General features: G+C 40.7%; 1 pseudogene; it reads right to left on the bottom strand.

Annotated features, from left to right (window-relative positions):
* Nucleotides 1–603: 603 nt before the first annotated feature.
* Nucleotides 604–6477, bottom strand: LOC113351843 (annotated as a pseudogene).
* Between the last annotated feature and the right edge of the window lie 3282 nt (nucleotides 6478–9759).

Below are 9759 nucleotides of genomic sequence, written 5' to 3'. Positions count from 1 at the left end.
AAGAAACTGAAAGAGAATAAAAATAAATAGAAAAATAAATAGAAATTTCTTTTGCTCTCTTTACCTGTTTCTAGTATTGATAAGGCAGGCAATTTGTCCTGTAAGAGATACAGCCAAGGAACTCCTTCATTTTAAACACGATTATCAAAAACATTATCTTGAACAAGACATTTCAAATAAAGAGAATTGGTGTTCTATGCTAAGATGACCCTACGTGACTTCCAGGATTGTTGTTGTTAAGAGCAAGTCTTATGGTCTTTCAAAGTTGTGGAATAAGCCGAAGCTGGGACACGAGCTGCCTCGAACCCAAGGCCAAAAGGAGAAGTCACACCTCATTTCAGTGACTTTAACCACATTCAAATTTTAGAGAAAATATGCCTCTCCAGATTTACTTATGTTTCCAAATCCAAGAAGCATGTTGGATCCTGGAGATTCAAAAAAGCGCCAGCACTCTAAGCATAATGTTTGGAAACCTGGATCCTGGGGATTCAAAACAGCGCCAGCACTCTAAGCATAATGTTTGGAAACCTATTCCAGGCTGCCTGAAACAATCAACTCCAAGTCTCCAAGAATATATAAACACAAGGAGAAAGAAAACATCTTACACCAACTCACATTTTACTCAGAAACCACTTTTTGCTTCTTCGTCTCCTGCGAATCATTATCCTTTTCTTTCTTGGGCTTACCTTCGCGGCGTTCCCTCTTCAGCCCCTTTACATTGTTAAATAATGGCATAGAACCAACCTGACCACCAAAAGGAAACACAACATACTTGAGACCAGACCAGGAAATAGCAAGCTTTTACAACAGATATTGCGATCAGAGGATTATAGTGTCCAATTTTAAAAATTTCCCATGAAATTTTTTTTACCTTCAATACCTTTTTGGTCATTTAATTTGTTAGACAATTGTGTAAATCATAACACCAGTTATTATACTCACGTAGTCACGTGGGAATATTTTCTTAGTTACCGGATAAGGAAGGTATTATGTTTTATGTACCATGGAAAAGTAGTGTTGGCCTTTTCTCAGCAGGGCTATTTAAAAGAAAAGTTATTCTGTTACCTCTTGATCTGGAATGTACACCCTTCCACGAAGACCTTCAAAATCGCTCTTAACGTTTTTGGGCTGCAGAACAACCAGGCCAGGCGTATTAAATATGAAACAGGAGACAGCTGAACAGAAGTAAGCAATGCATGAGTGGAATGATGCGATAATGAGAATATTTAGGTTTAAACCTTCTTTTTATGAGGGTCGATAGACTTTCTCATAGCTTGTTTGGTTAAACCTTCGTTAGGAAGCCGATGACGCCGAACTACCAAATCCATGGAGGGGCCAACTTCACCAGCTCCATCCTTGGGACAACTGTACCTGATCTTTTCAGTCTCAGAGCACAATGCGTGAAGAATACAGTATTTGAGGAAGTAGCTGTACATACGTAAACTCGATCTACACCAGAAAGATTTAAATTCTCGATAACCTACAAAAAAGCAGGTTCCTGCTCTTAAAAACACTTTACTTCAGCGATATAAGGAAATGAAGGGGAGTCTGAGTAAAAGGTTACCTCTCCTCTGAACAACTCTAACAGCACCTCCTTCAAGTGCTTCAACTCTTCCACACTCTCAAAACCTTCGCCAATGAAGGCAAAGAAGGGTTTGCTTCCAACTCGAGGAGCCAATTTCTTGTCGTATGAGAAATCCTTCATCGATTTGAAGTTTTCCACACCAACTTCAACAAGGTCATAGATGTGGTGATCATAAGTACGTCCAAGAAGGAGATTGTTTGGTCGTTTCTTTGAGTGAGAACCGTACTAGCAGAAAAGAGAAAAAAACAAATATGTGAGCAGCTGAAAAAATGGCAACGCAGAGCAAACAATACCATCACATGACTTGTTAACATTTAGGAGGACATCAGTAACAGCAAACGTTCCAGACATTACGTGTTCAGGTAAGCTAAAAAAAAACACAGTTTCACCTATTGATACAAACTTGAAAACAGGGTAAGGGCCTTCTTAGTATAATACTGTGTTACACTGACATGTGGTAACACTTTCCTATTATGCAGCTATCAACAAAGGGGACTTCCTGGAACGTCGCCTGAAGCGGTGGTGTGTTGCGGTCCTATAAGTAATTGACCTTCCAATTCTTCACAGTTGCTTTTGAGGTAAATTAGTCAGGTACTTAAACATACTACCTCACTTTGAAAGTACCAGCATGCTCTTTAACAGCCAATATAAGAATCACATGTTCTCAAAAGAACACTACAGTCTCTTTACTACAGAAGATAGCAACGGTGCACACAAGGTTGAATGGCATTGAAAAAATACGAAAGAAACAATAACAGATTTTCCCTATTTCTTATTGTTTCTCTCTACACATACTAATCTCAAGTAAGAATAACCGGGGAACAAGAAACTGAACATACTTGAACACATTACTTCAGTAGCATGAAAGCAAGAAAACCTGTTAGAAAATTTTCCTTACCATAAATAAGCTGCAATTAGGGCTGCACATGGGTCGGTTTGGGTCGGTTTTGGCCTCATCCACCACCCGACCCACTGATGGCGGGTAACAGAAGTTGTCACCCGCAACCGACCCAACAACACAATGGGTCGGTTTTCACCCGACCCATTGTGACGGAGGGTTTGGTCGGGTGGGTGGTGGGTTACCCACCATAAAATAAAATGACATTACATTAACAAGGAACAGAGTTATTGAGTATAACTGTATAACATTATAATGTATAACAAAGTTGATAAAGCTAACAATAAAAAGGAACAGGGTTCAATTGTTCAAAGCTCAAAAGATAAAAGAGTGCATTACTATTGAGTATTGCCTACTATACTAAAGCCTAATATCATATAAAGCGACCAACAGCGAGTCGCTGCAAGCCTGCAAGTTTGTGGATGTTTTACCTCCGAATGGCTGAAAGCCTGAAATAAAACGAAGTCTGTAAATTAGTTACAGTAACAAAGATGAACTCAGAAAGATCAAGCTACTGACAATGACCCTTGGCGTCATTACCTTGTCTAAGCCAATAGGAATCAATCATCTATGAGTCTATGACGATAGAAGAAGCAGCAAGGTCACTGAAACTGAATAGCTCTGCAAGCGAAATGAACAATTAGAATGAATGAAAGGGTAGATGAATTTCTTGACACAAGTAAAATAGCTCTGCAAGCGAAATGAACATTTTAGTTTATCCATCCACAACAACAGCAAGTACCAGCATTAGTATTATTATCTAATGTTTCACCTGCGGCACAAGCATGTGAAGGTTCAGAAGCTGGTGTAGATGAGCCAGCGGTACTCCCTGTCCCTGCTGATGGTCCATGCACTTGTCCAGAACGCGGTGGACGTGGAGGGGGAGGTCCCATTTGTGATGCCAGTCCATGTATAATTGTAAGATTAGAAGCAGAATCATCTTCTGAGATTTCAACCATGGTAACCTGCACAAAAGAAACAAGTTACATCGGTAAAACACATTACAATCAAACACCATACTAACACCATACTCAATTGAATATTTGCAACAATTGAAAGTACTAACACCATACTGAATTGAACAAAATACTCATGACTTAGTTCAAATACCAAATAAATTAACTAGGTTGTACTAAAGAACTGAGATTGATTTAAAATTTAAAATCAAACTACTGGTTCTGATTCTTCTGAACATAAATGAGTAATTCCAAATACTCATTGTTGCAGTTGCAGCTTAGAAGAATAACACCTCTAAAAACACATAAATATTAACAACGAGGTCCACACTCCACAGTAAGACTTCTCCCTGATATTATCATATATACAAACAAGTTAAACCCTAAATTGAAAATGCATGAATCAACGAGGTCCACACGGCATTTATAGACTGTATTTTAAGTTTCAAAATTCTAATTGACTAGGTAATTTTCACAAACAGTTATAGGCTACTCTAAAAAATCAATTAGAACTTGCTAGGTAATCAATTCAAGGCTTGATTTATGATGGTAATTATAACTTATTTGGCTGCCTAGATTTACAAATCTTCATGAAATCATTTATCACATTAAAATATATACACATCTTGATATTAAGAGTTAAACACAAAGAGATTAGACAATTTCAAGCTAAATATGTCGGTGTGCAAAATCAAATATCAGACTTACAAAAATTATTAAGTTCAGTCCATATAAACTTATAAAAATCTCTAAGTTCAGAAATTATACAAAATTTCTAAGTTCAGTCCATACAAACTTATACAAATTCTTAAGTTCAGACCATACAACTTATAAAAACTTCTAAGTTAAGAGATTATACAAAATTTATTGAAGTACACCAATTTAATTCTAACATGTAGCTTCAACTGAGTCCTAGCGGTAGGGTTGCCGAAGGCCTTATGTTAACGACAGAAACATCCTCTTAACAAAGAGAGAATGAGCTATAAGTAGCTTTTGCGATTCACCGCTAGGACCATTTTTATCATGCTCAATGAGATTCTATCAAACTTCACCTAAACAATATAAAAGGAACCAAAATAACCAAAACAGTTGGATATACCTTCTTAGTTTTCCTAAACCAACTCTGATTAGTTCTTCTTCAAACTCTAATGAACTGAACTTCAGTTCTTCAATCTTGACAAACCCTACCATGGAATAAAAAAAAACATTAGATTCAGATAGACAACAAACCATAAAATGGAAAGGACATATAAAAGGAACCTAAATAATCAAAACAATTTCATAGTTGGATATACCTTCTTAGTTCTTCTTAAACCAACTCTGACCAGTTCTTCTTCAAGCTCCAATGAACTGAACTTCAGTTCTTCAATCTTGACAAACCCTAACATGGAAAAATAAAATAAAGGGTATTAGATTCAGATAAATTGAGCGCTGCCTAAACACATAAACATTCAAGAATCCTTTGAATCTACTGATTAAACTCTTCATTACTGAGTTCTAACATAGTAACATCATACCAATTCATTCCAAACTGAAATTAAAAGACAACACCCTAAACAGATAAACCCTAAATTGAAAATTACAAGAAATCACATCATCAAAAAATTACAAGTTTACAACGGTTCCTAATCTTACCTTCCGTTATTGGTTTGCTTCTGGTGATGCCGATGATCCACAAAGCGAATCTGAGACTGAGCGAAGAAAAAAGAATGGAGTTGGAGACTTGGATGGAGATTGGAGTCTGTCTGAGAAGGAGAGAAGACTCAGAAGAGGCCGCGGAAGAGAAGAGAAGGAAAATGCGATTAGGTTAGGTCTTTTACTTTTATACATCAATTCAACGGCTCTGATAATTCATCCTAGGTTAGATCTAAGGGTCAGGAATCCTACGTTAGTTTTGGGCGGGTGGGTGGGTCGGTTCGGGTGACGGAAGTTTTTACCCGCAACCGACCCAAAATAAGTGGGTTCTGGCGTGCCTCACCCATAGTCGACCCATGCCTCGGCGGGTTGGGTCGGGTGCGGGTATTTTTGGTCGGGTACGGGTTGGGTCGACGGGTTGGGTCGTGTATGTGCAGCCCTAGCTGCAATCGGTTTTGAGAGAATAGAACTCTAGTGATGTTTCACCGCCGTTGTCAAAGGGTCTGATGTTATCATTCTTCCGAGTATATCTTATAGCACTACCCCTTTTGAGATGATAAAGCTCAGTCAACACATTATTCAGCATATTGCTTGTCTTAGTACCTTGAAGGATTAGTGTTTTCTTCCCATTCTCAATCTACATTAAGAAGTTAAACAGAGTTCGTATCAAAAGTATGTTACATCTCAAAAATGCCAATCCATAATAATTCTAAAACAACTAACAAAGAGAAAAAGTGTACTCACAAGCTTTGGTGCACACTTTTCAACTGCTCGCTTAGCTCTATCTGACTTTGGGATTCTGATTTCCAACCCCATGATTAACTACAAACTCAAAAAGTATCAGTCAATACACAAACTAACGGCAGAAAGTAGCTGAACTAACTGAAAAACATACTCATGATACACATAATACCAATTCTAAAACTAGGGCACGAATTTAGTATCATAGGTGATAAAGCTTGGTAGTTTACATTTGATAATAAGTAATATGTTTCAAAAGAGATGAAATCTTAGGGTTTATTTTGAAAAAAAATATGAGAACAGTGTATTATCTTACTGTGGTATACAGAGAAACCAATTGGTTCGGTAAAACCAATAGTTCTTGTGAACACACAAATCACGAAGGGATCCGAGTGCTCACAATCAATCATCATCATCTAAGAAGATTTGTGATGATGATATCCTAGTGTTGATTCATTGGCTCAAAACCTTCGGGTTTATCATAGCCTCATCTAACAACTCCATGCGAGGCGTTTGCGCACGGGATATAAGTACAAGCAAAGAAAACAAAACGTATAAGTAAAGATCCATGGGGCTAAATAAATATAAAGTGCTGAAATGTAAATAAGACCAAGGTTTACGTGGTTCAGCACTAAGGCCTACGTCCACGGGGTTTGTTGTTTTACTATATTCTTCACGGTTACACGAATAGTCGAATGACTTTTGGGTTTACATGTTTCCCTCTTCTAAATGATTAACTTACACTTGCAAACTCTCTCTCTCTCTCCTTCCCTTCCTGATTCTTCCGATCCCCCTTCCTCTTGGTGGAGACGGGGTATTTATAAGGTTAGAATGTGGGACCCATCTCTGATGACCGTTGGAACCTTATCTTCTTGTGTCCTTGCGTCTATCACGCAGAGGTCTGCGTTTTCCCCTTGATCCCGCAGAGGCATCCTCGCTCGTTCCACAGGTTGATCGACACGTATACTGCTCAGAGTGTTTAATGTGGGTAGTTGAGGGGTCTGCTCGTGTCAGAAAAGTGTCTTCTGCCCCTGTCACGTCCGTGTCAGCTAACTTTCTCTCCACCGTTGATCCTAGCTTCTCTTTTGGGGATGCGATAAAGTAACTCCTCGGGGTTTATTTGGTGTTTCGTGGCGCATCATGTTTTAATGTTTTGGCCTGCATGCTTTCCACGTATCTTTTTATGTACACGTGTCTGATAGTGAGATATATGTGTACACAATTTGCCCCTTTTCTTCGGGCTTGAATGTCTAATGGGTGCCTTGAAGAAAAACTATCGTCGCATATTCTTCTCACTCCTAATAACTTTTCCTAGATACTTGGCCACGTCTTTTATTCGTGCATTAACTGCTTATGTAACGGGCACGTTTCCCATTCCTCCATTAATTTCCTTCTCTTTCTTTCGGGTATATTAAGGAGAGAAAGAAAATTAATTTCATTCTTCCTAAACATTCTCTCAGTTTTCGTTCTTTGTTTTTCAGCCCTTAAATTTTCTGTCTGTCTTCATTGAACCTGTGACCTTAAATTCTCTGTCAGTCTTTATTGAACCTGTGATCTTAAATTCTCTGCACCTTAGCATTAATCACGCCCGCTTCCACTGTTTGTTTCTTCTCTGCTGCTGTTTTGCCGGTAAGTTTTTCTTTCTTTATTTCCACTGTTTTCGCTGTGTTGATTTGTAAATTCTCTGCTACTGTTGTTCCTTGTTTGTGATGAAGAACTTCTTTGATGCTTGCATACTAGTTTGCCCCTGTTCTTCATCTTAAAAGGAAGCCACTGTTTTGCTTGTATTTGAGTTTTTGAGGGTCTGAATTTTATGGAATTTTGAGCATGTATACTAATTTTAGGGTTTCTGCGTTATCGTGTGTGTATTGCTATGATGTGGTTTTTTGATCTTTGGTAATGTTTTTGAATGTGTGTAACTTGTTCTTGATTTTAATCTTTTCGCAGCCATGTCTGACCGTCCGCGGCTTACTTATCAGACTCCTGGTTCTGGTCTATCGAGATCTCCTCCGCGTAGAGAGTCTCAAGATGATGTTCGTCGGAGTCGAGTTTCTTCTGGAGCGAAGGCCTCGTCTTCTAGGGAAGAGATTCCTCCGACAAATCCTTCTGGTTCCCGAAGAGTCTTCGATCGCGCAGCGTCTCGTCCTCGTGATGATATTAGGAGTACGCAGGCTCCGCCTCGTGCTTTGCTTTTGACGTTCCTCCTCTACGTTCGTTAGTGCCCGAGCATCATCTGCGGTCCCCTCCAACTTTTAAAGGGAAGAATACGAAGGGTGTAGTTCCGAGGGCTGAATCTTCAAAGAATCCTCCGTGAAGAGAAAAGCTTCCGAAGCGTTCATTAGTTCATCCGGCCCCGCCGAGGAGGATGAGGCTGCCCCCTTGATACGTAGTGTCTCGGTTAGTAAGAAAAAAGTAACCTTCAAGCATATTGATCTCGAAATATTCAAGGAAAAGCATGAGCTCCCTTCGGGGTTCGTTTCTATGCCCCTGAGGATGATATTACTTATGAGCTTATCTCAAAGTATGAGTTCGATGAATTTCATTTGTTAACGACGGTTGGAGCGTTCGAAGCTGGTCTTATGCTGCCGTTGTACAAATCAGGTGATTCCTTCTACTATGACGTGCTCGCTAGTCGTGAAGGCTCTTCCACAATACTCACAGCCGTTCCGTATCCCAACTATCGGGGAATTATCTCCGCGCCCTGAAGGAGTGCTATCTGCGGAGTAAGGGGGAGACGTCGATGACTTGCTACGTCCCCAATCCCGCGGAGAAGGAATGGTATACTCCTGAGAATTTCAATAACTCCTTCGGTGATTACGTCAATAGTAGGAACCGCAAGCCGTGGAGTGTCAGCCTTCGGAATCTCGCTGCTCCTCGGGGCGAGATTCGTCTGTTAAATGAGGTCAGCGATGCCAAGCTGAAGTATGTTCCTGGCACGGAGGGGTCTAGTCATCGGAAACTCTTCCCAGCGCGCGAGAGGATCAAGCGCGATCATGACTACGAGTGGCACGCCACCGTTATCGAAATAGTTGGTCCGTGGGCTTACGGTTGGATTCCTGGTCCCCGCGGTTGGCGGCCTACCGAGAGTAGTAAGCCACGCGAGTCTCCTCCTGCTCGTTATGGAGATTTCTGTCCCTGGCGTTTGAACTTTGCGGGTATGAATTTTCCTTATGCCCTTGACGTCGTAGAGGGAGACGAGGAGGAAGGTTCTGGTGCTATACTTCCACCGAAGAATACCTCAACTGCTCAGGTACGCGGATTCTAGCTGCGCTTCTTCTTTTAGAAATTCATCTGACGGGAAAAATAATTCTTTTGTGGTGTGTTTTTCAGGTGTTGAAGAAGAAAAAGATTAAGCCGAAGCAGTCTTCTACTATTGTGATGGGCGAGGCTGAGGCCCAAGAAGAAGTTACTAGTCCAGTGAACGAAGAGTTTGCTGAGGATGAGAGATTACAGATGGGGAGGAACGTACTGGTACTTCCCCTATCAATGTCGAAGAAGAGGTCTTCGTGGTCATGTTGGTGATGAAGGAAGGAACAAAGCCGTGGTGGCTGATGGCGTTGTTATTGGGGCATTTCGTCCCTGCTGGTGATGTCGCGGATACCCTTCCCGCCTCTCAAGAATTTCTTTTGATCGGATGTACTCCACGGGGGAGTTCTTTGACGATGCCCTCGATTTTCCCGAGGACTTCTCTTTACTTTCCCCCAATGATAATTGGGATGTTCTTGGTGGTGATGGTAATGGAGACGCTACTGTTGAAGATGGTGGCGCGGAGGAGCATGCTGCGCATGTAGGCGCGGAGGAGCATGCCGACATTTGTGCTGAGGGGGCCGTGTCAGAGAAGGGGAAATCGGTCATTGATGCGCCTGCTGATAATCTTCCCCAGTCGCCGACGTCTGAGGGCGAGAGACGCCATCATGGATTGGTTCAAGGAAAAGAATCTTCTA

This window comes from Papaver somniferum, chromosome 2, assembly GCF_003573695.1.
Source record: "Papaver somniferum cultivar HN1 chromosome 2, ASM357369v1, whole genome shotgun sequence".
In the NCBI taxonomy this organism is placed as follows: domain Eukaryota; kingdom Viridiplantae; phylum Streptophyta; class Magnoliopsida; order Ranunculales; family Papaveraceae; genus Papaver; species Papaver somniferum.
This window is presented reverse-complemented; position numbering and strand designations above follow the sequence as displayed.